The sequence below is a fragment of the Protopterus annectens genome, chromosome 4.part0 (genome assembly GCF_019279795.1).
Source record: "Protopterus annectens isolate FY-2018-M chromosome 4.part0, PAN1.0, whole genome shotgun sequence".
Classification (NCBI taxonomy): Eukaryota; Metazoa; Chordata; order Ceratodontiformes; family Protopteridae; genus Protopterus; species Protopterus annectens.
This window is the reverse complement of record NC_056733.1, coordinates 1,535,319,017-1,535,346,996: the sequence shown is the minus strand read 5'-3', so window position 1 is coordinate 1,535,346,996 and position 27,980 is coordinate 1,535,319,017.

The following is a 27,980-nucleotide window of genomic DNA, read 5'->3' as shown; positions in this document are numbered from 1 at the left end:
TGCAAGTGATTCTACCTGTTCTACATCCCTGTCATCCTCTTCATTGATGCAGGGAAATGAAGCTATGTGTCTGATGCACAGGGTAACTATAAATTAATATGTAATTGTGTAATGCAATGTTGCTTTGCAATGCCACTTGTACTGGTTACTGACAGATACTGTATGCTGACATTTGTAATGAGTAAGTCACATAATGTTGTGTACCTTATGTTGTATGATGTTGCAATGGGTGTATACTTACACAATGAAAGGTGTGTCACGGACCTGTGTATGGTTCATTTTCAGGAGTCCATTGGGGACACCTATAGATACACAGTGGGAATAAACCCATAAACATCACAGCACAGGATGGAATGTCAGCACAGAAGAAATATGTCCTCACCAAGGTACAGCACTATAGGTGCATGACTCCTTAGGTTCATATGTGTATAACTGGTTAACAAGGACAATGGCATCATTCAGCTAACTCATGCAGCCCTAATCTATGAAAAGGTCTGATACCCTTGATAAGTGTCACCAGGGTTTTGGGAGCTAAGACATCTACAAGCTGTGGTGATGGAGATGATCCATCTACAAATTTCCTGTGTGCATTACATATATTTGTCCTGCACCAGTTGTGACTGAGTTGTTCTTCATTCCATTGTGTAACTTGCACATGATGTGTGTTACAGCAGACATGTGCTTCACATGCATGGGGAGTCTGTTACATATGAGGTCAGTGTCTTTGTTACATACCTGTCTCTCCAGCATGTACTGATAGTGTAGGTGTGTAGAACAGGTAATACATGTGTTAGTTCTGTCTTGTATAAGCAGGAGGTACACAGTGGGATCTGATACCTCCCCATATGGCAGCTATACACATCCTCTCCAAGGCATGTAGGAGACAGACTACACAGGTATGGTCTTGACATGGACTGCATAGGACATTTTATCTACAATGTGTATTGGTTTACCATGGAACCTGTATGGCTGCTACAGTTGTAAGATATGCTGGTGTAGTGCCATAGCAAAGATGCCATTACCCTCAGTGATAGGTGTGATGAGTGACAAATGCAGTATAACAATGACAGTCTGGGATTTACATGCCATACCTAGGTTGTGCAAAACTGAATGGATACCCACATCTTACTGACAAGTGAAAGTCAAAGGCTACATTACTTTCTGTGTCCATAAGTCCATGAGTAATGGCTCAAATGTGTGTGATGTGTAGACACTACTATATGTTTTAGGGGTGGATGATTTCTAAAAGTATAGCATTGTCAAGTCTTTGTCAGTAGGTCTGACAACTGAATGTAAATCTCAGGCCATCCTGGATAACTTTTAGTTCTGTGTGGAATTCAGTAACAGCTCCTAATATGCAATCACCTGCTAATGTAGTCAGTCAGAGGTCACTGACAGTGGCTGTGACTGCAGAAAAGGGAATGGCTAGAAGGGGAACTCCACTAATGATGTCTGAGGGAAGTCCACTGGTAACTGCCATCATTGTAGTGTAGGTCTACCCAATGCTATCTTCCCAGATTATGACTATCAGACACTTGGCTATCCACCAGCTGACAAACCACTCTGTAAATAACCTACACGGTTATCAACAAGGCCTTTTGTCCTAATATTGTCAAACACCTTGTCAGGCCATGGTAGGTGGAGTGAGTCATATTCCCATCATCCATTGCATAGCGTAACACTCAATGAGGTCCACCGGTTAGGGTAGGTAGGCATGATCTGCTCTTGAGCAAAACAAACTGTGTTTGGCCCAGTGTCAGTAGGTATACGACATTGTTACTGATCGTATCCATGCTAACTCCTTTCATGGCTATATATATCAGATGACTGAGAGATATGGGGATACTGCTTGGCACTGCATGCTAGTTATCATCTGTGCAACTAAGTATTGCAGTTACTTCCAACATGTTCCAAGAAAACAGTCATCCAAGGTGTCTGTACAGAGCATAGACAAACAATGGACTGAAGCATAATATGTATACCCTGTGAAGGTAATATGGAAGGTTTTACATGGGTATTCTGCAGTTGGACACTACTCAAGCAGTGTGTACTGAAAGGATACAATTACATTGTGAAGAATGTGGAAAGTAGGGGAGTCCCCTGAATTGCTAGTGCCTGGCTATTACTACTGCTGGTCTTACCACAACCACTATCTCACAGGATGGCATGGTCCGATACATCTTCTGTCATCACACGCTAAACATTACTACAAAGCTCATGATGAGAAGCAGGACACAGCCTGTTTTTTCATCCATGTAGTTGTCCCACATCATGAAAGGCTCTGTATGATTCACATACCCTTCTCTGGTAGATGCCTTGATTAGCAACCTGAGAAATCAGTTAACTTTTGCATGTATTATACCTTCTGTACCAGGGTTGGTGGTATGTCACTAGGGATGATTAGGAGTACAGCTGTAGTGTCACAATATAATGTGCAATGTCCAGTGACATAGATGTTCAGACTTGCTGAAACAAGTAGCATAGTGGCAGTGATCCATCTTAGGTGACAATTTCACAGCAATTCATGCATCCTCCCCTAAAACAGATTAATGGTGGATATCTGCATGACATGGCTATGAGGCCTACTACAGAGAACTGGCCACCTTTGACCAAAGTGTGCCCACCTGCCACATGTCCTAGGTATGTCATACTGTCCAGTTCTGTACTCTGAACACATATCTGTTTTCCCACATCATGTCATACAACAACCAGTTTGCTGTCTGGTTGTTTGACAGACATTGTATGCTTGCAAGGCCAACATAATGTCAGCAAAGTTGAACAAGTCCTCTATGCATGCACAGGCATCCACATCTTCACTGCAAGGAGTGCCTACAAACACTGTGTTTCAGGCTGTCAACTCCAGAGGTGTGGCAGCATGACCCTAAATTTGCAGGACTTGCACAGTGTCACATTTGTAGGTATGGTATTGGGACCAAGCCTAATGACAGGATTATGGTCAATCCAAGGACCACATGGCTGACAAAGCATTGTATGGCATACTGTCAGGTGCTGTGTTACCTTAAGGGACCTACATAAAGGTGACATGTTGCATTTCACCATCTGTAATGACACTGCCTAACGATGGCATGCTGTGACATGCACACAAGCATGACTGTATTGCTAACAGCACTATCAATGACTGCTAATGAGAAGTGAAAAGTGTCGCCACCCCACTACTCCTGTGCCACACAAACATAATGTGTGACAGATGTGACTGTATTTCAAACCTTGATTCCATGGTGTTTCAAATAGCAGTCAGTGCATATGGCAATGCGCATTTTGCCAACATGCACAGCTCACATCCTGCACCATCCATAGCCATATCACACACACTTGCATGTGTGCATCTCCTTACATGACACATTCCCAAACAACAGACATCTCAGAAAATCCTACCTCTGGGGAGCACAGTACACATAATAATGCATGCATCACTGTCTCACCGGTCAAACACCTGAGGCAAAACACAAAATCAAACCTATTATTCTTAGGTGATTACATCTTGAGACACATTGATGTCCGAGTCACCAGGCTACATATGGGAAAGGTCACTGTTAGCTGTTTGTGGGTTGACACAATATGGCATACCACACATTGTCGTAACTCAAGGAATATCAGGTAACATAATGATGACATCATAGTTCCTGCAGGTATGTACGACTAGGGGCATACATTCACCAGACTGTATGCAGACACATGACTGAGCTTAGACATTCTGTGTTTCTCACGGGTATGCCCATAACTTTCAGCTGCATTTGACCCTCACCTAGGATGGTGGCTCAATACACAAGGAAAATGATGGAAATCAATAATTGCCTTAGAGTGTGGTGTCATTTTAAGGGGATCCACTACATGTCTGCCTAGGATGACTTGCTCAACAAACATCAGTGCTTTGCCTGAGATGGTCTTCATCTCTCACTCCTGGGATTTTGAGTACTGGCCAAAGCTGCTGACACCCCCACAGTGCATTTTATAAGCATTGTCTGGAGGGAAGGCTTTCCAATGAGAACACTGTCTTCATACAACTTCCCGGTTATGCTGCTACATGCCGGCAATGGCAACACTAAAGCCCACTCTGTGGAAGGTATCCCTGCCTTGGAATATGCAGACATTTGTGCAGTCAAAGACATCTGGTTCAAGACTGTGGACAGTGCCACAGCCATACCAGACTACATGTCCTTCTACATGTTCAGACCTCAAACTGACATTGTGCAAGGTAATGTAAGGTGGCATATACATATTTATTAAGGGTAGATGCACATCCAGATTTAGTGAAACACTGTGATTTCCTAGGTGCTATTCAGTGCTGGAAGGGCACCTAATCAAGCCATTGCCAGCTACAGGAGCAGCTCCATGAATCCAGACAACTGTTGTGCTTATTTGAATGTACTTGTGTCTATCAAGATATATCAGTGCACCATTGTTTGGGGTGGTATTAAATAACCACCAACTGTGTTGCTTAGTCATGCTGAAGCTCACTTGCCCAATGGTAAGTCCATGTCCTTAACTACAATGCCATGGACCAGTGTAATGACATCCCCACAAGTGGAGCCAATGTAGTGCATTATGTGTTTACCAATATGGGTGACCACTGCACCCACCTACTGTGAGGTCCTCCCTGGTGAGATCTGACCACAGATCAGTCTCATTAAAACTATCAAACCTAGCCCCCTTGCAGAAAATACAGAAATATACTTCAACAAAGCAATGTATTACCTCTTATGGGATGGTTTGCATAGCTTGACTCACCTCAGATGGGACAGGCAATTATGCAAAGCTCTACACCCATGCATTATGTAAGCAGCAGTACAACTGCATAGAATCGGATGTACCTAACAGTCGGAACATGAGCTCCCCATGGCACAGCAAACCTGCCTGGTGGACAACTGCCATTATCAGGCTGTACAAAAGGGGGAGACATTGCTGTGTGACATTTGGGGTGAGGGTGCCCCCCCAAAATGGAGGCACAACCTCTTCAGCTAAAACAAGCACAAAGTGTTGTTGTGACATCATGTAGAAACAGATTGTGACAAAATTAGCTTCTGACACAAAGCACAACCACAATGCACAGTGTAATTACATGTGTAACCTCAGAGGACAGGGTCAGATTGTTGGTGAACATGTACTTAATGATACCACATATAATAGGTCTGTACTAGTAGCTAACCTGTTGTCCCACAGGTTCTGTGCCAACTTCACTCCCCTGTTCCCACCACATGTGCCACATGACATTCCTACAACCTGTCCCATACATTCCATATCTACAGAGCAGGACATAACTGGCCTCTCTATGGGGGATACTCAGCATCTAATGGACATACTGAGATCCCAGGCTGCATCCTACATGGGATCCAACAAGGTTTAGTAACATCCTTTGAAACTTCTTGCAATCATACTGTAACCACTGACTGCATCCCAGCTGACTGGACAATGGCAACTGTTATCCCCTTGCGCTGGAACTATAGACCTGAGTAGTCATATCTGTATGCCCATGAGGCAAATCATCATGGAACTGATCAGCAAACATATATGTGATCTACAAACAGTTGACCGTACATAGTTTGGATTTCTGACAGGAGATCATGGGTGTTAAATGTGGTGGACATGTTCAAGGCAGTCATCAAGGACCTGGGTGAGGGGACATCAGGGCATACAAGCCCCTGGACTTAACCAAGCCATGTGACTCTATCCCCCACTCAGGCATCATTGACAAAAGCCCCCACTTAGGCATCCATGGTAATATCATTATAGGGGTCACTAAGTCACTCAGTGATGGCACACATACTCAAAATAGGGAAATCCACCTCCAGTAGCTGATCTGTAAGCAGTAGTGTTCAATAGGGCTCAGTCCTGGGTCCTTTACTGCTTGGAATCCATTTAACCAAGATGCAAGTGAATACTGAATGTCTGTGGCTGACAATGTTGGATGATTCCTGCAAACTGTGAGCAGTCATTGACTCTGTGAGTTATGTCAATATCCACCAAGATGGTACTGATAAACAAATGCCTGTTGATATACTAATGGCTGTAAACTTCATGCAAATATATGTGTAGCATCATTTCCATCAGTAACACCTATGTTCCTGGTAAGTAGCACATCAGTTGCAACATGTGATGTACATACTCAAGGGTGAAAGACCCGGGCACACAGGCCAGGCAACACAGGTTTACACTTAATGTATCTGAGATCACCATGTCTCCCCAGTGGTAAAATGGGAATCATATGTCATAACTGAGGGCAAAGTTACCCAAAAGTGACTTACTCATAACCTCCATGTACTCTTCTCTCAGCATGCCAATATTTGAGTGCAATGGCCATTTGATAATGTACTTTTCCAAGCACTACTGGCAATTGCACACAATACAATGGTCAGTCACAAGGGAACTTCACTTCCTTGGTATCTGTTTAATGGGGATCATCTGAAATGAGTGTCATTGTAGCCTGTGGCATATAGGCTACTCAGAGGTGATCTCTGCCTTGCTTACTGGGCAATGTGTGACCCTGCTTGATTGGAAGTGCTACACATCTGTAGATGGCATGGTACATGGATTACTCACTCTAAGGACATTAACCTAGTATGTGACATTAGTAACACATGCTGGTGGGAGAGAGCTGTCTAGCAAAGTTTAACACACCTTTGAAACAGAATCCTGCCTAATGGCAAACGGAGCACCTCAGTGGACCTTGTCAGATGCCATCTGCATAACTGGCTGGGTGACCATAATTTCACCACAGGGCTTCTGCCTGTGTCCCTCATGGACAGGGGTAATATGTGCTGATCATGTAAATAAGGGTATAAACTTGACTAGGATTGTGAGGGCTGTAGGGCCATTATGCCACTAAAATTCAAAGATCCTATGATTTCATAAGCTGATGTGAAATGCTGCAACAGCCACACACACAAAAATAGCTACATTGAGGATAGCACCACTTCCCATTACTGTTTAAAGGACATGGCACAGCACACACTCACAAACACACACACACACACACACACACACACACACACACACACACACACACACACACACACACACAAACTGCAAATTGGCTGCATGTAGAGTAGAACACTTACCTAGCTAATGGAACACACTATAGATCACAGTACATGACACACATGCTACACCTCAAGTCTACTATTTCTCTCTCTTAAGGACATCTTATGCTTGATGACATCTGCAGGCCTAGTTGTGGTCAGGCATTTGGAGACCCACATCATCTGCTACAACCAAAATACTGCAAAACCCTACCTCTTTCTAAGTTACTGAGGTGATCACATTTATGTCATACAGACATGCTCACTGAGTGGCCTGGAGTGAGATTAGAACCCCTACCTATCTAGTTTTACACAATATAGATCATAGTAGTTATTGCATGCACCACAGCTTAAGTCTGACATTGTAATGGCAGCTGGTAGTGTTAAGGTGGATGACATCAGCAGGCCTTGTAGAATAGGACAGTTTGGAAGCTGGCAGCAACTTACAGGGTGAAAAAGTCCAGAATCATTGCAGTTTGATAGTCAAGGAGGGATTCTGAGTTGTTTTGCAGCGGGATATATGTGCACATGGGTCTACTTCAAAACATTGAATTACTATAACGTTGAACCACAAAACACGGAGACCATAACATCAAAAGTTCAGAACACTGAAAGGCTGGAACATTGAATTATATAACAATGAAAATTTAAATCACTGAGTCTTATATCATGAAAGTGGTACATGGTTGTGGTTTAAAGTGTTAATTTTGTGGTATCACTTTAAGAAGTTGTATTATGTAGTAAACAAACATGGTGGATGGTATGTTTTGTGGTTTAAGAGAAGTTCTCAGGTTGCATAGTTAAAGTTTATCAGGTAACGGTTAAGCATTGTTAGTTTGAGTGATGGATTTATTATTTTAAAAGAAGTCAGGTTAGTGTTGGGGAAAGTGATGGGATACGTGAGTAAGGGAGTAAGTTTTTGGTTATATTGTTATTTTGGTTGTATGTACATGTTGTTAGGAAAATAGAGGTATATGTTTGAGATATTATTTGTGTATTCTTTATGGAGATTACAATACAGTGGGGAATGGAAAATGCACCTTGTCTCCACTGTAGTGCGATCTTGCTGTTTTAAAAATAGTAACTCTCCACTAAACCTTAACTTTTTAAACAGGTAAAACTCAAGTTACCTACTTTCATATCTAACTTCTCTAGTGCACACTGCAGAGTGCATTCTTTTCAATCTTACCTTTAAGCAGGTACAAATACGACTCAGTCATTGTCCACGCTGGTGTAAACGACCTGAGACGTACCTCCTTGGACTACATGAAAAGAGACATTGAGGAGCTCTCTGATTATGTAGCCCAGGCAGGTATGACCCTGACCTTGAGCAGTATCCTACCTTCACCAAGATTGATGCCACAATACAGAGATAAGATGATCAGCTTTAACAATTGGCTTAAACTCTGGTGTCATTCAAAGGGGATCCAATGTCTGTCTGCCTGGGATGACATGCTGGACAAGCCACGCTGTTTCCAAGGGACGGCTTGCACCTGTCACCCTGGGATTCGGATATTGGCAAAGGCTCTTGCCACCCCCATAGTGCCTTTTTTAGGCAAGGCTCAAATTCTAAACCTACCACCCTAGAACACAAAAAAGAAAAAAAACTAAGGGTAGTGCTGCTCAATGCCAGAAGTCTAAATCTCAAAATGCACGCACTTGAGGCCCTTCTCAGTATGGAGAACATCGATGTCTGTGCAGTGACAGAAACCTGGTTCAAGGCTCCTGAGAGCACCCCAGCACTATCAGGTTTTACCTCTTATCATGCGTTCCGGCCCCAAAATTCGGACAATACCAAGAAAGGAGGGTATCCATATTCATCAAAGACACCCACACCTCAAGACTGGTGGCAACGCCGATGCATCGGAGACCATCCAGGTGCAATTAACCATAGGCAAGACTGCTCTGCAAATTGTAGCATGTTACAGGCCACCCTCACAAACTCAGGAACCTCACATGGCCTTCCTGAAAACACTAGAGGGGATAAATGTATCACCAAACACCATCATACTAGGTGACTTCAATTACCCTAATATAGACTGGGAACACTACTCAAGCCCAAACACCCTAGCCCAAAAGTTCCTGGAATTCATAAACTCAAATGCCATGGAACAACTAGTCACCATCCCCACAAGAGGAGAAAACATACTTGATCTCATCATCACGAACATGGGAGCACAATGTTCAACACCGAAGTATACCCCTCACTGGTGAGATCAGATCACAAACTATACTCCCTGGAGGGCCTCATCCCACCCCACCTGAAATAAAAAGACCACAGTAAAGAACTTCTCGAAGCTGACTTCACACTTCTAAAGACTAGTGTGGTCTCCTTTAAGGCCCGAGCCGGAAAACAGTACTCAAGCCGCTGAATCACTTACAAATGCCTTCTACCAGCACCTGCAGGACTGCATGGATAAGGCAATCCCAAGCAAAACAAAGACTCTTTGTACCAAAGGCAAGCGTCCAGTCTGGTGGACCCCAGCCATCAACAAACTCTACAACAAAAGGAGGAAGCTACTACAAGATAGAGCAAAATCCTTAAAAGGTAAGACACCCTTGATCACTATAAGTAAAAAACTAAGAGCTCTCATAAAATCATCCAAAGCAAATTTTAAGAGAAAAATAGCTAAAGACTCAAAAGACAATCATAAGGCCTTCTTTAGCTATGTTAGAAACCTGGGAGGAAACTCCCAGATATGCTCAGAACTAGTTCAAAATGATGTGAAGATTACTGATCCTACAGACATTGCCAACATACTGGCTGACAGGTTCAGTGCAAACTTCTCCCCTCCCCAAAGGAGAGATATTTATACCAAGCGATTGCAGCCCCAAACATCTCCAACGCCCAAGTGAGAACTGCTCTCTCCAAAGCAAAAACACAGCATCCATGGGACCTGATGGTGTCCCCGGCTGTGTGCTCCATGAACTCAACGAGGAATTAAACCCACAGCTAGGACAGCTGTTTAATCATAGTCTTACCTCTGGATACGTACCCAGGGGTGGCACTGCAACTGTGGTCCCACTTCACAAAGGCGGTGCCTCCACCGACCCTGGAAATTACCGCCCATTAGCTTGACAAGCCTTATCTGCAAAGCCATGGAGAGGATCATAATGGACCTCATAAATAAAGACATAGGGAATTTGCAGACTTTGGATCCATCCCAGTTTGGCTTTGTCAAAGGCAGATCATGCCTTCTAAACTTAGTTGACTTTTTCAAAACAGTCACCAAAGCCATTGATGAGGGAAAGGCAGTCCATACAGCCTACCTCGATCTGGCGAAGGCCTTCGATACAATACCCCACTCGGGTATCATTGAAAAACTCATCAGCTTAAATGTTAATCCATACATCACAAGATGGGTTGCAAACTGGCTGAGTGACAGAACCCACAGGGTCAGAGTTGCTGGCGCCATGTCAGACTCAAAGCCTGTCACAAGTGGTGTACCACAGGGCTCAGTCCAGGGCCCACTCTTGTTTGGCATCTACTTTTCAGTACAAGCAAACACAGGAGGGTTATGGCTGACAAAGTTTGCAGATGACTGCAAACTGGGCGCCATAGTAGAAAACACATCTGACACAGATATCCTTCAGAAGGGTCTCACAGAAATGGATAACTGGTGCCAGAGCCATGGCCTAAAGTTAAATGCCAAAAATGCATAGTCATACCCTTGGGAAAAACAAGGTTACCCCTAGCTACCAAATAGGTGGCAATCCACTGAGCACAGAAGAAGTTATCAGGGACCTGGGGACCCAGGTTGATAGTAGTCTGTCATTCGACACCCATGTAGCTAAAGTAGTTAGGAAGACCTTCTACATTGCCCACCTTATCATGAAGGGATTCTCATCTAGATCAAGGGAGGTCATAGTCTCCTATACTCATCACTCATCAGACCAATGATTGAGTACAATGCCCCATTTGGAATGTATCTGACCCGACACTTGCAGCAGCTGGAGAGGCCACAAAAGTTCCTCACCAAAAGGATAAAGGGTCTCAAACATCTGTCCTATGCTGCCCGACTGAAAGAACTCCAGCTCTATTCAGTCGCCACGCTTGCTCAGAGGTGACCTTTGCCTAACATACAAGGCCATGTCAAACCCAGATTTGATGAATATGCTTCACCTCAAAAAATCTAGATCCGTCAGAGCCACAAGGGCGGGAGACTTAAACCTCGACACGGCTATTAATGGGACGTGCTGGAGGGATAGATTCATCACCCAAAGACTCCCTATGCTGTGGAATAAAATCCCGGTATATGTGAGGCAGAGCACCTCGCTGGCCTTGTTCAAGAGAAATCTTGACCAATGGATGGGAGATCGCAGATATACCCCAGGGATTACCTCAGTGTCACTGCTCAACAGAGGCACGGCAAAATAATGGGTATAGTTCCCCATACTAAAGGGGTGGCGTAAGCCACAAAACTATGGGCTAGGCTTGTAAATGCCCTCGGGCAGATAGCCTAGTATGAACCTATGAACCTATGAACCTATGTGAGGGACACTGCCCTCCACACGGGGGGGGGGGCAGCCCACCTGCAGAAATGTTGAAACAAGTATGTTTTTTGGTTTAGTTATGTTTGAGGTGGAGGGCATATTACTAATGTGTGCATTATAACATTTAATGTTATGGGATGCGATTATTTAAATTCGCAGTGTTATGTAGTTTCACTGTTCTAAGTTTTCAGCATTCTGAACTTTTGATGTTATGGTCTCAGTGTTTTATGATTCAACGTTATAGTAATTCAGTGTTTTGAAGTAGACCCGTGCTCTCGCACGCGTGCACACACACACACACACACACACACACACACACACACACACACACACACACACACACACACACACGCACCAAGTGGACTGGAGTGACAATAGAACCCCTACCTATCAAGTCTTAAACGCTATAGATCACAGGACTTACCACACGTACCACGGCTGACATCTGTTTTATACATGACTGCAGGCAAACTATTTGTGGATTACACAAACTAGGCTTGTGTTGAACAGCATCTGTGCCCTTCAGAGTGATATCGCTTCATACTATCTGCATCTAGTAGCCTAGCAGTCAGATAACTGTTATTTATCCAACTATGTGGCTGCAGCTACCAGTTTGGCCATATGTGGCTGCTTGCATTTGGATGGGCAAGGCTGTGTGTAAAAACAATGTGCCCTGTCCATGTGTGCGTAGACAACATTATACATTATACCACCTGCTCACCTGTTGCTGTATGTGTGATGACATCCAGCTGGCACAGAGGTATGTAGGTAAGTGCATTATGTACTGTTGAGCCCTTACTTTGGATCCTTTGAGCAACATTATAGATGTGTGATAGTGTAGCTTTACTCACCATTATCAGGGTATGTAGGACATTGCAGACATCCACACACTAAATGTAGCTGTGTGTGTATGATATATATATATATATATATATATATATATATATATATATATATATATATGTGTGTGTGTGTGTGTGTGTGTGTGTTATGCAGATATATGGGGAAAGACTGAGATGTATGTTTTCATATATATATATATATATATATATATATAGCTATATATACACACATATATATATATATATATATATATATATATATATATATATATATATATATATAGGTATATAGCTGTATATACATAGAGATAGCTATACTATCTATGGGGAGAGAGAGAGATAGTGACAGACAGATATGTGTGCATATATATATGTAGTCATAGACATATCTATACATAACAGGTCATTTTGAGCAAGGGGCAGCAGAATTGCACTCTGTTTAACTAAGTGTATGAGCATCGCCAGTCAGATTGTCAGTACTTAAAAACTGATTCTGGCCTAGATCTATCTGTGTTCAAGTCTGGGATTTTGTGTGTTACGGACAATGACATCAGTCTCTGTTTCTGCAGTACTGCACTTCATTCAAATTGTCCATGGCATTCTTCAGCTGTCTGATATAACTAATATGTGACAGAGGTTAATAATGTTACACCACACACAGATGGGCAGTCTGTAAAAAAACAATATAATATTACCTTGCATCCAAAAGATGTGGATATTACCAGATTAGAACAATCAACACTATTACCCACACTAACTTCCCTAGTCCACTGAGTCACACAAGCTGCCAGACAGAGACAAGTCAGTCATCACATAACCAAAAGCATAAATATGTACGTTGTAATTCCTGCATTAAGTGAGACATACAATGCATGGTCAATTTCTATGTTACTGCCCTGAGATTGCATGGACTGCTGATATACCATTGATGAGTTACTGTTAAAGCAGTTATATGGGAACACGGCTGTGTTGGGGGTGGGGAAACAACACTGAAAGTTCTGCTGGGATACACAGTAGTCCAAATATCATGTAACCCCACTGTTTAACATCTCCCTTGACTGACATAATGAATATTCCATGCACGAGGCCTAGTGAATATTAAAGGACACATGCTAGTGGACTGGGTATCTGTAGTCTCATGTGAATGTTACTTCTCTCCAAATAACCTACTACATTTACTTGCATAAATGTAGCAGATCCATACATACAATACCCTATCATGCTAGTCCTTACAAGTAGTGTGTAGGTTAGAGACTTACCTTGTGAATGCAGCAATTGAGAGGATTGTAGTTCAGGGCTGACTCTGTCTGATGCAAGCAGTAAAAAGCCTATACATGGATAGGTACAGGTTGTGAGGGTTGCCTGGCATCAATTTTAATATATGTATGTGAGTAGGCATAAGGAGCCAGTCCCTAGGTCCCCAGGTTGTCAATGAATGTGCTATACATTGTCTCTTAGCCAAAGTCAGAGCATACTGTGCATGCCTATGTCTGCCTACAGGGCCATCAGGACTGGGTTCCTCCTCTGAGTCCTCCTGTGACTGTGGTGACCTAGGCACTGGGAGGGGGCTGTGTATCCCATCCCTTTGCTGATTCTGCTGCAGCTATTTTTGCAGGATCAGATTGTGTAGAATAGGACATACTGGGAACATATGTGCACATGTGGCTGGAGAGTACTGCAGGGCTCCACCAGATATATCGATGCACCAGAACCGTGACTTCTGAAGTCCAAACACATGCTCTATGATGTTCCTAGTTTGTGGGTGTGGCTCATTATAGCATTCCTCCATGGGTGTGTGTGCATTTCTAATGGGTGTCATCATTCATGGTTCCAGGGTATAGCCAGCATTCTCCTATCCCGATATAACATTCCCAGTTATCAAGTTCTCCATCACCAGCTTCTACTCTGTTCCTCCTGCTCTATGCTGAATCTACCTAACCTAATGTCCACTTTCTGATCAATATTTCCACCTGACTACCCTACCCTCTTTTCAGATTATGGAGCACCTTTTGACCAGTCCCCTACGGCTCTTATTCTGCTGTTATCTTTTGTCAGGGAACTACTGTCTCTGGTTTCTTTCTGGAAATCATTCATATTGCCTGCCATATCCCTCTGCCTTCATTTATACCTTTCTGTCAACCTTTTCCTGGTTTCCTTTTTCCTTATCATCTTTTTTTCTTTTCTTTTCTTTATTCACGCTTAGACCCTTTGCTGCCTGACTTACCTGTGTTCCACTGATTTTTGATAATGTCCTCATATCCCTTACTTGTCACCTTCATCTACTTTATCACCACTTCTTGCTTACTGTTCTTCTGTTGTCTCAACTTTCTTTCCAGCCCACCTCTGGTCATTCTTTCTAGACCAGCTAATGCATTTCTATTCTAGTGCCCAAATTATCCCCTGAAACTCTCTGTTTTATTGGAATCCCCACATCCTCTGCCATCAAAATGTCTCTGGGATACAAAACACCTCAGACATTTTTATCCCTCCTACCTGACTCCTTCAGCCAAAAACTCACTATTAGGAAAATTGCACCACAATTCAATTACAAGTGGATCAATAGGTCAAATGCTGTGAAAAAATACAATTATTGAGTATTTTTATGGAGTTAAACCAGTAGCATATCAACAGTTAATTGGGATGAGTGTTAATTTCTTTTGCGACTATTCTTAACGTTTTTTCCACCATCTCCCCTTCACCTACTCTGTTTCATTTGAGTGCATGTTCTTCTTTTTTTTATAGCACTGTTTTAATATTTATATCAAACCAGTAACAAAAACTCATAAGCAACTTAAACAAGCAAGTAAAACACAAGATTAACTATTTTAAAAAATGCACATTGACATAAACTGCAGCTTAGCTATCCAGCATGTCTTGTATTTTGAGATCATGCAACTTTTATAGCCCACACAACTTACATAGGCAGATCATAAAACTTAACAAAAAAAAAAAACAAGTAAAACAAGGGAAACATGCACAACAAAGACCAAGAAACACCTTTTCCCATCTCTTTTCTTGCCGTTGGTGTGCTTTCTTGATGTTTGTTTTATATCTTTAATTTCCAACCAAATGGCATTCAGTGACACCACTGGATCCTTTCCTTCATCTAAACCAGGACTGCTGCTTCCTCTCTGACTTTCTTCCACTTTTCAGCACCCCAGTTACCAGCTATTTTGCTGGTCTAAAGCAATTGGGTTGAATTAAATTAATTTACCATGTATCTCTAAAACTGCTCTGTTTGATCTTTTCTGCAATTGGAGCTACTTTGGCTTCTGCTATTATATGCATCCTACCACCTGTCTCAGGCTACATTTCCATGATGTGAACCTCTAGCTTCCTCATCTGCTTTGCCTTTACTGCCCAGGTTTCTGTACCATACATTAATACTGGTTGCAGCACTCTTTTGTAGACCTTACTTTTCAGCTTCTTTGGCATACTTCTGTCATACATTGCACCTAATACTCTATGCCAGTTGGCTGCAGCCCCTCTGATCCTAACTTTGACCTCTTCATTCAGACTTCGCTTCTTATCAAACAACCATGGCAGATACTTGAAAATATTAATGTGTTCCACTATCTTCCCTTCTATCTTGTGTCAGATTCTTCTGATTTCCCCCATTTACTGCCATTGCCACTGTCTTATCTGTACTTAGTTTCATCCCATGTGCCTTCAGTTTTACATTTCATTCCCTTATCCTTTGCTGAAGATCTTGCTCAGAGTCTGCATGTAGTGCCACATTGTCTGCATGCAGCAACTTTGTGTAATCCATCACCAGTATGAGCAGCAGTAGGTTCAGAGATGAACCCTGTTGCAGATCCTTTCTCACTAGGATCCCCTCTGTGAGGGCAGAGCAGTGTCCATACTTAAGTCATAGGGTCCTTGTACATAGCGTGCACTAATTCTAACAATGTTTCTTGGAGTTCGAACCTCAGCAGGACTGCCCAGATAAGCTTTCTTGGGGCCCTGTCATATCCTTTCTCCAAGTCTAGGAATGCCCAGTTGGACTTTTACTTTATGTCTAGCTTCTTCTCAACCATCTGTCTCACTGCAAACATTGGGTCAGTTGTGCTTCATCCTGATATGAAACTGAGCTGGTCATTTCCCATCTTATTTATACTATTCTTCATATAAGTTTATCAATCTCCCTCTTCAGAACGTTCATACAATGTGACAAGAGTTTGATAGCACTGTATTGCCCACAGTTGTGGATCTCCCCTTTGTTTTTGTGCAGAGGCATGTGTATACTTATTCTCCAGTCATTTGCGATATGCATTTCTCTCCACACTGTTATGAGTACCTTCAGGAGCCATTTCTTTCTTATCTCACCCAACATCTTTATCATATATGCTGTGACCTCATCCGAGCCTCCTGCTTTCTCTAGTGCTGTTCTTACTTCTTCTAGGGTGAACTCCTATTCTTCTCTGTTCTTCTCTCATCATAGGCTGGGGCAGTATAGTTTCTGTGGGGCTTTCTTCATTCAGAAGCTGCTGAAAGCTCTTCTTCATCTGCTTTAATATCTTACGGAATGGTGAGGAGGTTGTTGCAGGTATCCCTTATGAAAGGCGTCTAACTATCTTCTTTATCTTTATCTTTCTGTTTTGCCTTGCAACCTGATATAGTTTCTTTGTGCCACCTATTACTGGGACACTTTCCAGTATCTGGTAGAATGCATCTAATGCCTTATTCTTTGCTATTGCAACTCCTTTCTTAAGCTCTTTGTTAGCCAATCAGTATTCCTTCCTAGCCTGGCCATTCTTTTTTTTTCTATGTCTCACATTTTCCTGCACTCCTTCCCAGACTTCTGCATTCTGGTACCAGCTTTTCTTATCTGCATTATTTTCATACCTAAACATATCTGTTCTGTAGTCCTTACACATGCTGTTCCTAGGCATTGCCATTCTTATTCAACTCCACCTATTTCCCTCCCTTCTTGAAGCATTAGAGCCCAGGGTAATTCATTGAACTGTTGTACTTTCTGTCCAGTCAACTTCCAGGTCTTCGGCCTGGTCTGAGCTGATGGTGGCTCCATCTTATCAGTGAACCTACACCAGTGAGTGGCTAGTCCTGTCACAGAACATAGTCTGTGATCCGTGTACTCCTATCTTGAAGATACTGCTCACCACAGTAGATGCACAAAGCAGTTGATCTGTACAACTCTTTCCCCCTGTATGGCACCATGCAGAGTCTGTGCTGCTGCCCACAGCTCCATTCATTGGCGAGTTTGAGATGGAAAGACTCAGCATGTTTTTCAGAGGTAGAAGGAACCCCGCAGAGTGAACATGGAAACTCTAAACAGACATTGACCAGAAGTCAGGCTCAAACCTTGTACATTGTGGATGGGAGGCAAATAATTTAACCATTATGGCAACTAGTTTCTGGGTTGTGATATTCTGCAGATATACTATATCATGCCTTATCCTATGATACTGACATGGACAAAAGAGTACATGACTTCTGCAAATATGAGTATTGAAATTCTTAGTGTGACATGAGGCAGGAAGGACAGTCAAACCTTTGGGTATGCCCTTCTTTCAGTAATGTTCTTAAAATGAAATTTCAACATTTCCTTGGTGCAGTAATTGATTAACACCACAGCAGCAAGCAGATTGGTGAAGTGGGAGACTCACCAGGGTAGTAATGCAATGCTATTAGTTGGGGACACAAATGAATAGGACTCATATGTGAGAAAAGTATAACCTTTGTACACAACTTTGTGCTTGCACAAAACTACATAACTGAAACACAGTGATTTTCAGTTAGGGCTGCCTTCAGAGCTATTGTGAATGACACCATGAGTGAAAAACTTACAAAAAGTATCAGGTATCAGTAATGTCATTTTCAGGCAAGCTAACTGTGGGAATTTAGCAACTCATCAGCATAAATCTAATTGACTCAAATAGCACTGACAAGAAGACGTGAAAGCATGGTGCATGGCATTAATGAATCAGTTTTCTTAACAATTTAACAATAGAAAGCCTAGACTTGAACAACCTTTAGCGAAAAGGAGTAATTTGTTTTCTTCAAAACTGAGCGCTGCCTAACCTCCAAGGTTGTACAACCTTGATTTACCTTTAAATACTCAAACGTACTAAGCCTGAGATGTGCAGTCTCAAGACAAATATATTTAGTTTTTAAATATCAGCAACCAGCATACCTATCTATGTCTTAACAAATCAGACCATGATATTTTCCCTGTCATGTTGACCTAGGAAACAAGTGTCTCTACTTAAATATTTTTATCACTCATATATGATATGTTGAAGGATCTTGTCTGCAAACGGAGACCATAACTTCTGTAATTCCTGGACACAATGTCCTAAATTGAAGTTTCTCCCTCTTAATCCAATGTAGAACCATCAGCTGCTGTGAAACACCAGTGTTCATTTGTTCATTGGTAAGTACTAGGCTAACTGCCCTTGTAGGCCATTTTAAGTTTAGCTAATTCCTCTCAGTGAGAATTAAACCCTGTGTCTTTTGTCTGTGAAGCAAACATCTTAACCATTACGCCAACTCTCCAAACCTATCTTTTGTCTGTGAGGCAAACATTTTAACCTATATGCCAACACCCCAAAACTCTGATAAATATTACGATAGTTGTCCTTGTTGGCTATTTTAAGCATAACCAATTTCTCTTGGTGAGAATCAAATGCTGTACCTCCTGTCTGTGAGGTAGGCATCTTAACCATCATACCATCCCCATCCCCCATTATACTAACCTCCAACCCTTATTATACCCCATTATACCAACTCCCAAACTGTCTGGTTGATTTAGCTACCACACAGAAATTTTGTTAGAACAGTATAGATTTTAAAATGTGTTGATCTCATACTTCATGTATAAACCACATGAGTTCCTTCCCAGTAATTAAACAGTTATCCATACCTTGCAATCTCTTCTTAGGTACCCTTTTTCAGTTCACTTATGGAACAAAGAAGGCTCATAAATATTAGCAACGGGGTAAACTGGAAAAAAAAATGTTGTTGTATTTTTTGGCTTTTCCCAGTTAGGGGTCGCCACAGCGGAACTCCAGTCCGCTAATGATTGGCAGCAGATTTTTACATACCAAGTTGCCAGTCCTGACGTACAACCTTCAACGAAGGTACGCCCATTCACACTTCTCCACACAGAAGATGCTTTAGCTGAGAATCGAACGGGACAATGTCTTGCTGTGAGGTGACAATGCTACCGCAGCACCACCACCGCAGTATACAAAACAACAAAAAAAACTAAATATGATTCTAAATGGTGGGGCAGTCCTGTAGAAGAATTGCTCAATTCTATATGAAACCTTGTCTTTTCTATTACTATTCATGTGTGCTCAGTGTGAGATTGTCAAACAATCGCTTTTGGCCACAGCAAAGACTAATAAAACAAGAGCAGAACCTGATATTTCCTGTTTGAGTACAATTAGGAAATTACCATTTGTAACAATACACAGAAAAACATTGACTGTAAACAAAGAGCAACATATCTAGCAGAGCAATGCTTACAATATAGTTAACCTGAATGTTTTTGCATATACACCGAGAAACAGTATTTATATTATATACTACAAATTTAGAAATTGTATGGATAAAGATAAATTTCATTTTAGGTAATATACTATGGCAGTTCTACTGAGGGTGACACTTTGTAGGTTTTTCTAAGCAGTGGCACTGCATAAAGTAATGTTCCTTTATACAATGGTGTAGTTTTTAAACTAGTATTTCAGATTTTCAGAAGAACTATGAAAACATTTAAGCAATGCTATTACTTCTGACACAGAGTACAAAGTTACAGTAGACCCCCTTTTATCCTGCCTCTCTTTTACTCGCCTCCTCTTTAACTGGCCATCAAATTTCTGCCATAGCCCTAGCAAACGACAACATTGAAGAACAACACTTCTGCCTCCTCTGGGCTAAATAATGACAGACATTTGAGTTTTAGAAAAATGCATACTAACCCAAACCCAGTTATTCTAGCTGATTTATAACCTATAAATGTTATTTTGTATGCATGTTCTGATTAACCAGCCATTCGTTTATCCAGCCTAAGATCCGGTCCCAGCGTGACTGGATAAGAGGGAGTCTACTACATGTTCAGGCATGTAGACATCACTGAAACTTCCATACCTGTTTATTTTACTTGCTGGGGGAACCTGTATTCAAACATTATATGTTAGGACCAGTTCTGCCAATATTATAAAACCTCATGAAAATTATTAGTTTATGTATACTTTGTACAAAGTGAAGCAATGGACTTTCACAACTCCTTCATCGGATGTGTATGCACTACATAACAGATATGTCTAGTGCTATTAAAAAAGTCAGACTGTCAGATTTTTTTCTTCTGCACTGTAACAAATTTGTCACAAGTCACTGACATGTCACTTGACAAGTGTTAAAATGATGATGACACGGAATGCAGTATACTTAGAAGTTTTAAGGAAGCCCTTTCTCAAGTGCAACAGGCCTTAGAAGTTTCTTTTTCACATTTTTGTATATCTTCAGAAAGTTAAAAAAATAACAAGTCTAAACTCCAGACTGTTTCTAAGGAAACTGCTACATGTAGAAATTCAAGATAGATCATAACAAGCTGCTTTTTTAAGGTCATAGCAGTTAGGTCTTTGAGGACTTTTTACTGCTGTTGTTCAACTTTAATGATTTCCTTTAACTGCTACATTTGATATATTTTAAGGAATTGCCTCTGTGCATGTTTGCATTCCTTCCTAAGCATAGTTGTATATCAGTAAGCTAAACTTTGGTAAATCAAAAAACATTGTCTTTTTCTATAGATCTAATACAGTACTGTCATCAAGTGGCTCTCTGGAGCAGGTACAATGTACTTTTTTAAATGCGTGCTCTCACTGTTTTATCACCAGTCTCAGAAAACTGCTTTCTTAAGCAGTTTTCTATGAAAACCCTTAGATTTCCCAAAAGAGTTTCTTGCAACTCTGCATCAGCGATACAACATTTTGCCCTTTCATAAGACTTCTTACATTGGTTGATGTTGAAAGATAATGTTATAAGTAAAAAAAATCCTTAGTTTTATGACAGAAACATTTCCAGCTGTTGAGTAATTTAACCTGGTGTTTCTGTGTTGTCATAGTATATTCACTACTCCCCCTTCCTCCTTTGTTTAAGCACCTCATCTGGCACATTCTGAACCTAAATTTAAGTTGGTATAAATGAGTGAGCTCTTGTCATTTATTCAGTTTTTTCAAACATACAGTAAACATGTTTACCATATTTGCTGATCTGCAAGGAGGTCTTCTTTAGTGAGCAATTCTTCAGAACTTCCCTAACAACTGTACTTGAAGGAATATGTGTCTCTGGTCAGCACATGTCAAGTCGCCATGCACAAAACAAGGGGAGCTCATTTTGCTCATGTGCTTCCAATTTGACCCCATGTGTTGAGCGAACATAACCTGAAAGACAAGGAAATACCAACAGAAAATATAAAGAAACAAATATTTGGCCAGCTTGTAAGGAATTGCATCCACAAAAGCTGGATAGGAGCTGTTGAGACATGAATTGATGTCAGAAGTGTGTTAAGCTCTTTCTGATGGTCTCCTCACAAATTACCTGAAATAACTAGTATCCATATCTCACTTTCGATGCCTTGATGTGAAACATCTTGAGTGAAATATTTAAACCATTTCAGAAGTCCAGAGCTGGAAGAAAGTTTAAAAAAGTAAGGACTTAAAAGGCAAAGTCATGACCCACTACCTTAAAAAAGAAAGCATGACTACTGGGATTATGGTTTAAGGAAGAATTCTTGATGAAAGTGTGTATCAGTAACTAACCAAATACAGCACACATTTGTATCAAGTATATTTCTGAAGCATGTAATAGAAAGAGCAATGTTTCTGAAGGTGTAGTGTTTGACAGTAGCATTTTCCACTGGCTAATTATAATGTCAGTATCCAATGCAGTTAACTGTCCATGCCAAATACTTTGCTTTGCTATTTCAAGATGTTCTTCGTGTTTCACTGTTGCAGTCATTACATTTGGGTAATCTGCTGGCAGGTTTCCCTCAGTCGGCCTGATTAACAAAGTCTTGGGTCCTGCGTCGGTTGCTGTTCCTTCTTCCATGACGTCAAGTCATCAGAGGTATAAAACATGCAGCCGATGCCATTACATCAGTCTTTCTTGCCATGCGGTGCCCAAAGCAGAAGCAGTTCGCTTTCAAGTTCCTCTCTGCTTGTAGCAAAGAGCACAAATAGCTGCTCTATATTCCTATATGTGTGCACCTCTGTTAGCTGACACCAGAGTAGATAATACGTGCCTTAGATACATCTACCCCTGCAAATAAGGTAAAAAGATGAAGGATTCATTAAAATGGTACATTGGGACAACTTTTGGGAGCAAATCTGGATTAGTCATAAGGGATACAAATTCCTCGTGAAAGATGAAATAGGTGTCTGTGGAGATAATGACCTTCATGACAAAGATATTATGAGCAAAGGTAATGGTCACTAAGATTATTAACTTCCAAGAGACTAATTTCAGAACTACCAGTCATCCCACTAAAACACATGAGTGATCCTATCAGCAATGGAGTTCAAGTCTCAGGGCAGAGAACTAAGGCTCCTTAAATGCATGTAAAGATGCACAACCTATGTAAGAATTTGTTTTACCAGCTGATACAAGATCGTATGTATTACATTTACAAGACCACAACATGCAGAGATAGCAGAAATATGCACCTTGATTTTGGAATAACTTAGACATGTATCACACAGATACATAAGATACATTACAGCCACCTGCAAATTAAATGATTAAGGTGAAAGGCAATAGCCAGACTGTGAACATTTCCATTTAGCAGAATAACTCTGGTAAGCTGAAGGCTTCCAAATTTATCAGTCAATTCCAAAACTCTTGCCAGAATGTGAAACGTGAATACATAGTCTTAATAAGCATCTGGGTGTGTAGCAAAAGTCAAATGTTACTCTAAATTAGTAAGACATTCATTGCCCACACTGGCATGGTTTCCTGTACTAAACCTAAATGCACATCCTTCTCGGCTACCACTAGATAACCAGAGTTGTACTCTTTCTTGTCTGACTTTTGTGATAAAGCAGGGAATCATAGAGAACTTTGGAAAGGCATGTTAGAAATTTCACTGCTATTGTGATGAAGTGACAGACAATGTCTACCACAGACTCCTGTCTATCATGCAGAAAGGCCCACAGAGGGAGAGGACTACATTTTTGTGTGGTGAAGACATAATGTACTAAGTGCTTCTCTTTTGGATGACCTGGACAAAACATATTTCCTTGCTCCTCAGCTGAAGAAATGAAGAGTATGTCACTTACCCTTATCTGTGATGTGAACAGGTGTCAGAGTAATATTCTAGACCATGACTCTCTGCCAGTCCCATATCACAGGTCTGAATGGGGGGAGGGGCTCAAGTGCATGCTGACAGGTTTGTTCACTTACCATAACAATCCCTGGTTGTCTGACCAGAATTTTTAGCTTTAATCTTAATCTTTTAGAGCTGTTTGTATGAGAAACACTGTTCCTAGCTTTAGATGATTTATGCAAAGCTCCCATTCTTTGGGATCCACATCTATATTTCTCTCACATCAGATAATCCCAGGTGACTTCTATAACTCACTAGCAAAACATGTTATCATCAGTATATATAGCGAGTTCTGTTGCAGAGAAGAGGGCTACATTTTGATTTCTTGAAGTCTGTATTTAGACAGCATCATACAGGACAGGTTCCATACAGAGGATTATTCAATAATACTCAGCCTTCTTGCCCAGATACTGACTAAAGCTTTTTTTTCCCTGAGGAGAAGGCAGAGGAGAAACAGACAAGTTAATTGTAGATGTCATAAGCCTGAGTGTCTCTTCATAGGAGGAGTCATTTGTCATTAAGTTGTTGGGAGGGGAGGTCTCACTGTGTTTAGTGTTTAAGAGATATGAAATCCTGGAAATTTAGAGTCCACTTCTTACATTATAGAGAGTAAGGACTTGTTCCTTTATTGCTACCTTCAGTAAGTAGCAATGTGGACCTATAGGTTCATAGGTGTTTACTAGGCTAATGACCACAAGGGCCTTTGTATGCCTTGCCATGCTTCCCAAATGTCTGACAAGTTCTGATACCCTCAATAAGTGTACGCATGGGTCTGGGAGATGAACCATTTACAGGTTACCTGTGGATGATAAGTAAAGAAGCAACAGCTCAGGATTCAGTGACAGGTGATGGGGTAATGAGACCTCATGCAGTGCATGCCAATTGTGGCACATGGTAGTGAGTGGTCTGTTCATGGCCTGACTGATGGACTACAGTAGCAAACAGGTTAGAGGGGAGAGATCAACAAAGTTTCTGTATGCAGGTGATGTGGCATTACAGAGAAAAGGAATGCAAAATTGAAGGCATATGAAATGAAACTGAGTACAAATAAGACAGTTGCAGTGGCAACAAATGGTGGAACTCAGAAGCAGCTGAGAATTCAGATAGAAGGGAAAATAGTGGAATAAGCTTCAAGTATCTGGGAGGGGTGGTTGAGGAAAAGGGAAATCTGAACAAGGAGGTCAAAGATAGAATCAGAGGGGCTGCAGCCAACTGGCAAAGAGTGTTGTGTGTGTGTATATGCCAGAAGAATGCCAAAGTAGCTGAAAAGTAAGGTCTCCAAAACAGTGGTACAATCAGTACTACTGTATGGTACACAAATTTAGGCAGTAAAGACAGAGCAGTTGAGGATGCTAAATGTGATGGCGATGAAGTGCCTGAGATGGGCGTTGAGATGCACATTGTGAGACAGATGAAGAAATGAGGACATAAGAGCAAAAGCCAAAGCAGCTCCAATTGCAGAAAAGATCAAAGAGAAAATATTATGGTGGTTTGGGAACATGTGCAGAAAAGCAGAAGACAATCTGGTGAAGAAGATTTGGAACAGACAGGAAGAAGGTGAGAGGAAATAATGGTGTCCAGTAAAGAGGTGGATGAACTGTGTGAGAGTACTCCTGTGACAGAGAGTGACATTAAATAAAGAGAGATAGTGAAAGTTGGCACGTCACCCCAACCACATGTAGAAAATGGGAAAAAGGGAGATGATTATGATGTTCATGGGCTGAAACAGGTCTTAAACCATCCCTCCTAAGGGTGTACTCCTAGGACATCTAGATCATTGCTGTAGGCAAACAAGATTCAAAATTATGTACAGCAGACTCCTTAAACCTTCTTCAGGAGAAAGATAATCTGATATATTGCAATGATTATTAGGCTACATGCCTTCTGTGTGTAGTAGCAACTGGGTCTTTTCCAGCAGTTTTGCTGAGACTTATAGATCCTTGAATGCAGCTCATTCTGTACTGCATAACAGACATAATTGCAAGGCATGCTTGTTTTTGAAAACTGTTTCAACCTACCTAAGACTGTGAAGATGGCTTCCCAAGGTTGGGCAAATTCAGTGAACTGGCTGCAAATGTGATTTGTGAGGTACACAATCCTTCATCTGCCAAGGCAAGCAAGTCTACTTCAACTCAAGAGAAGGCCAGGTTACCTAGATCCTGATTTCAGCCAGTGACCCTTCATTGGGATACTTTATCAATCATTCCACATGAAGTGGATGAAGACATTGATGCTCTAGATACTTGCACTTGGGAGAGTCAGTGCTGACGCTCATTGCTGTATCTTCCAAGGGCCAGCACTGCATCTCACTGACTGCTTTCACCATTTGCTAGTGATGTGTATAATATGGACTTTAATATTTGTGACTGCCTTGTAATTCAACTCTCTAGGAGAAGGTTTTAACCAATGTCTTACTTTGAGATGTCATGCCTCCTCTTGTCGGTCTAACATCTATTGAGTTGGTAACACACTTGCATCTTCAAAGAAATGATGTAGACCTGAAGTTTCTTTAAATGTTTCCTGTAGGTGGCTAGGCTAACCAGTAGATGGCAGCACTTGTGACATTGCTTTATGCAGCTTTCCTACAAAGCCAGTGTAGGCTCTACCTAGTGAGCTAGTGTTGAATGAATACTTGAGAGTTTTTTTGAGTATTAAGCACTAAAAGTAGGAATGTTACAGTTGTGAAAGTTACGACTGCACTACAGTGTAAAATGTGCAAGTGGAAAAAAGAAATTGGTACTACAGTGGCTAGATCCAACATTTAGACCTACCATGTGACATAACGACATACATCAGCAAGATGTGCAGATTCCACTGAACTAGAGAAAATTATAAATAATGCAGAACTAGTGATGTCATAAGAGGAAATCTTAACAGTTATCCCCTACAAATGCTTCTGATATAAGATTTCTAATAGTCTTATTGTTTCTTATTATTATGTGGATTTACGCTTTCATATGACCATTCAAACCACTAGTCATCATTTTTCAGTACAGTTTCCAGCTGAATCTGATCATGTGATGCTTCAGAGTTGAAACTGCTTAGGTATGTTAAGTAGTTTCTGTTGCTAATTTATTTGTTCATTGTCAGTGTCCTAACTGTTACTACTCTGTGTTGTTCAAGGAATGAGAACATCATATTGCATCTGAACTTTTTAGTGCCCATCCAGTTTTGATGATAGATTGCATAAGTGACATTATGATATATAGTTTAATGATCAATGTAGTTTGTCAAGAAAAAGGGGAATAAAACACTTGAAGACTTAATTAGCTTGCTAAATAAGCATGTTAGTGTCAAACTAAACATACGAGTGCAAACATTTAATTAGAGTTTTTGCAGTAAGAAGGCTAATTAATTGGTTACTGAATAGGCTATAGAGTTGAATAAGCTAGTGAAGGATTCTAATAGTGCAGAAACTTTGTTACAAATATTTCAAGGTGGACTAGAATAAATTAATACAGACCTTATGACAACCAGCAAGCAGATGATTTAAAGTTTGAAAACACCTTTGAAAATGCTCATGCACAAAAGCAATTTACAGAATTAGTTTGGATTTTTTTTTTAAAGTTTGCAACAGAAATTTCTAAAAGAAAGTAAACAAGCAAAACAGAGCTCTGAAATAGTAGTATACAATTTACATGGAAATAAGTAATAAAAGAAGACATGATTGGTCAAATCAGCTTGTATAATTGGAAATCATTTGGAAATTACAACAAATATAAAACTGAGAAATGTTATAACTTCAGACTGATCCATCAGTCTGGAAACAAAAGAAAAATACTATGTACAATGTTCAAGAAGCAGTTTGTTAAATACAGAAACAGTTAGAAATTCCATTAGAAAAGGAAAATCACATTGAAAGCATCCTTTTCCAGTACTTGTATTTATTTGTTTAACCAGGATGGTGGGCTGGTGCAGATACTAACCCGGCAAGTAGCAAAGGACATCAAACATTACAGAAGGGTAACATGACAGCCAAGCACTTAATACTTTTACAAATTATACTAGGAATTTATATAAAGCTGTCAAGCATTAGACAGACAATTAACTATTTAACACAGCAGATAAGATCAAGTATAATAAAACAAAACTACTATGTACTGCAGTACAAAGCTCAAGTGAGAAGTGGTACATGTGTGACTTCCAGAGTTGTAATTAGGATTTGGATTTTTTTTTTTTTGGCACTCAACTTTGGTTTGTGAACTGCCCAGGGTGACAGCCTGCTTGCCTGACTTTGGTAAGATCACTACTCACATCTTT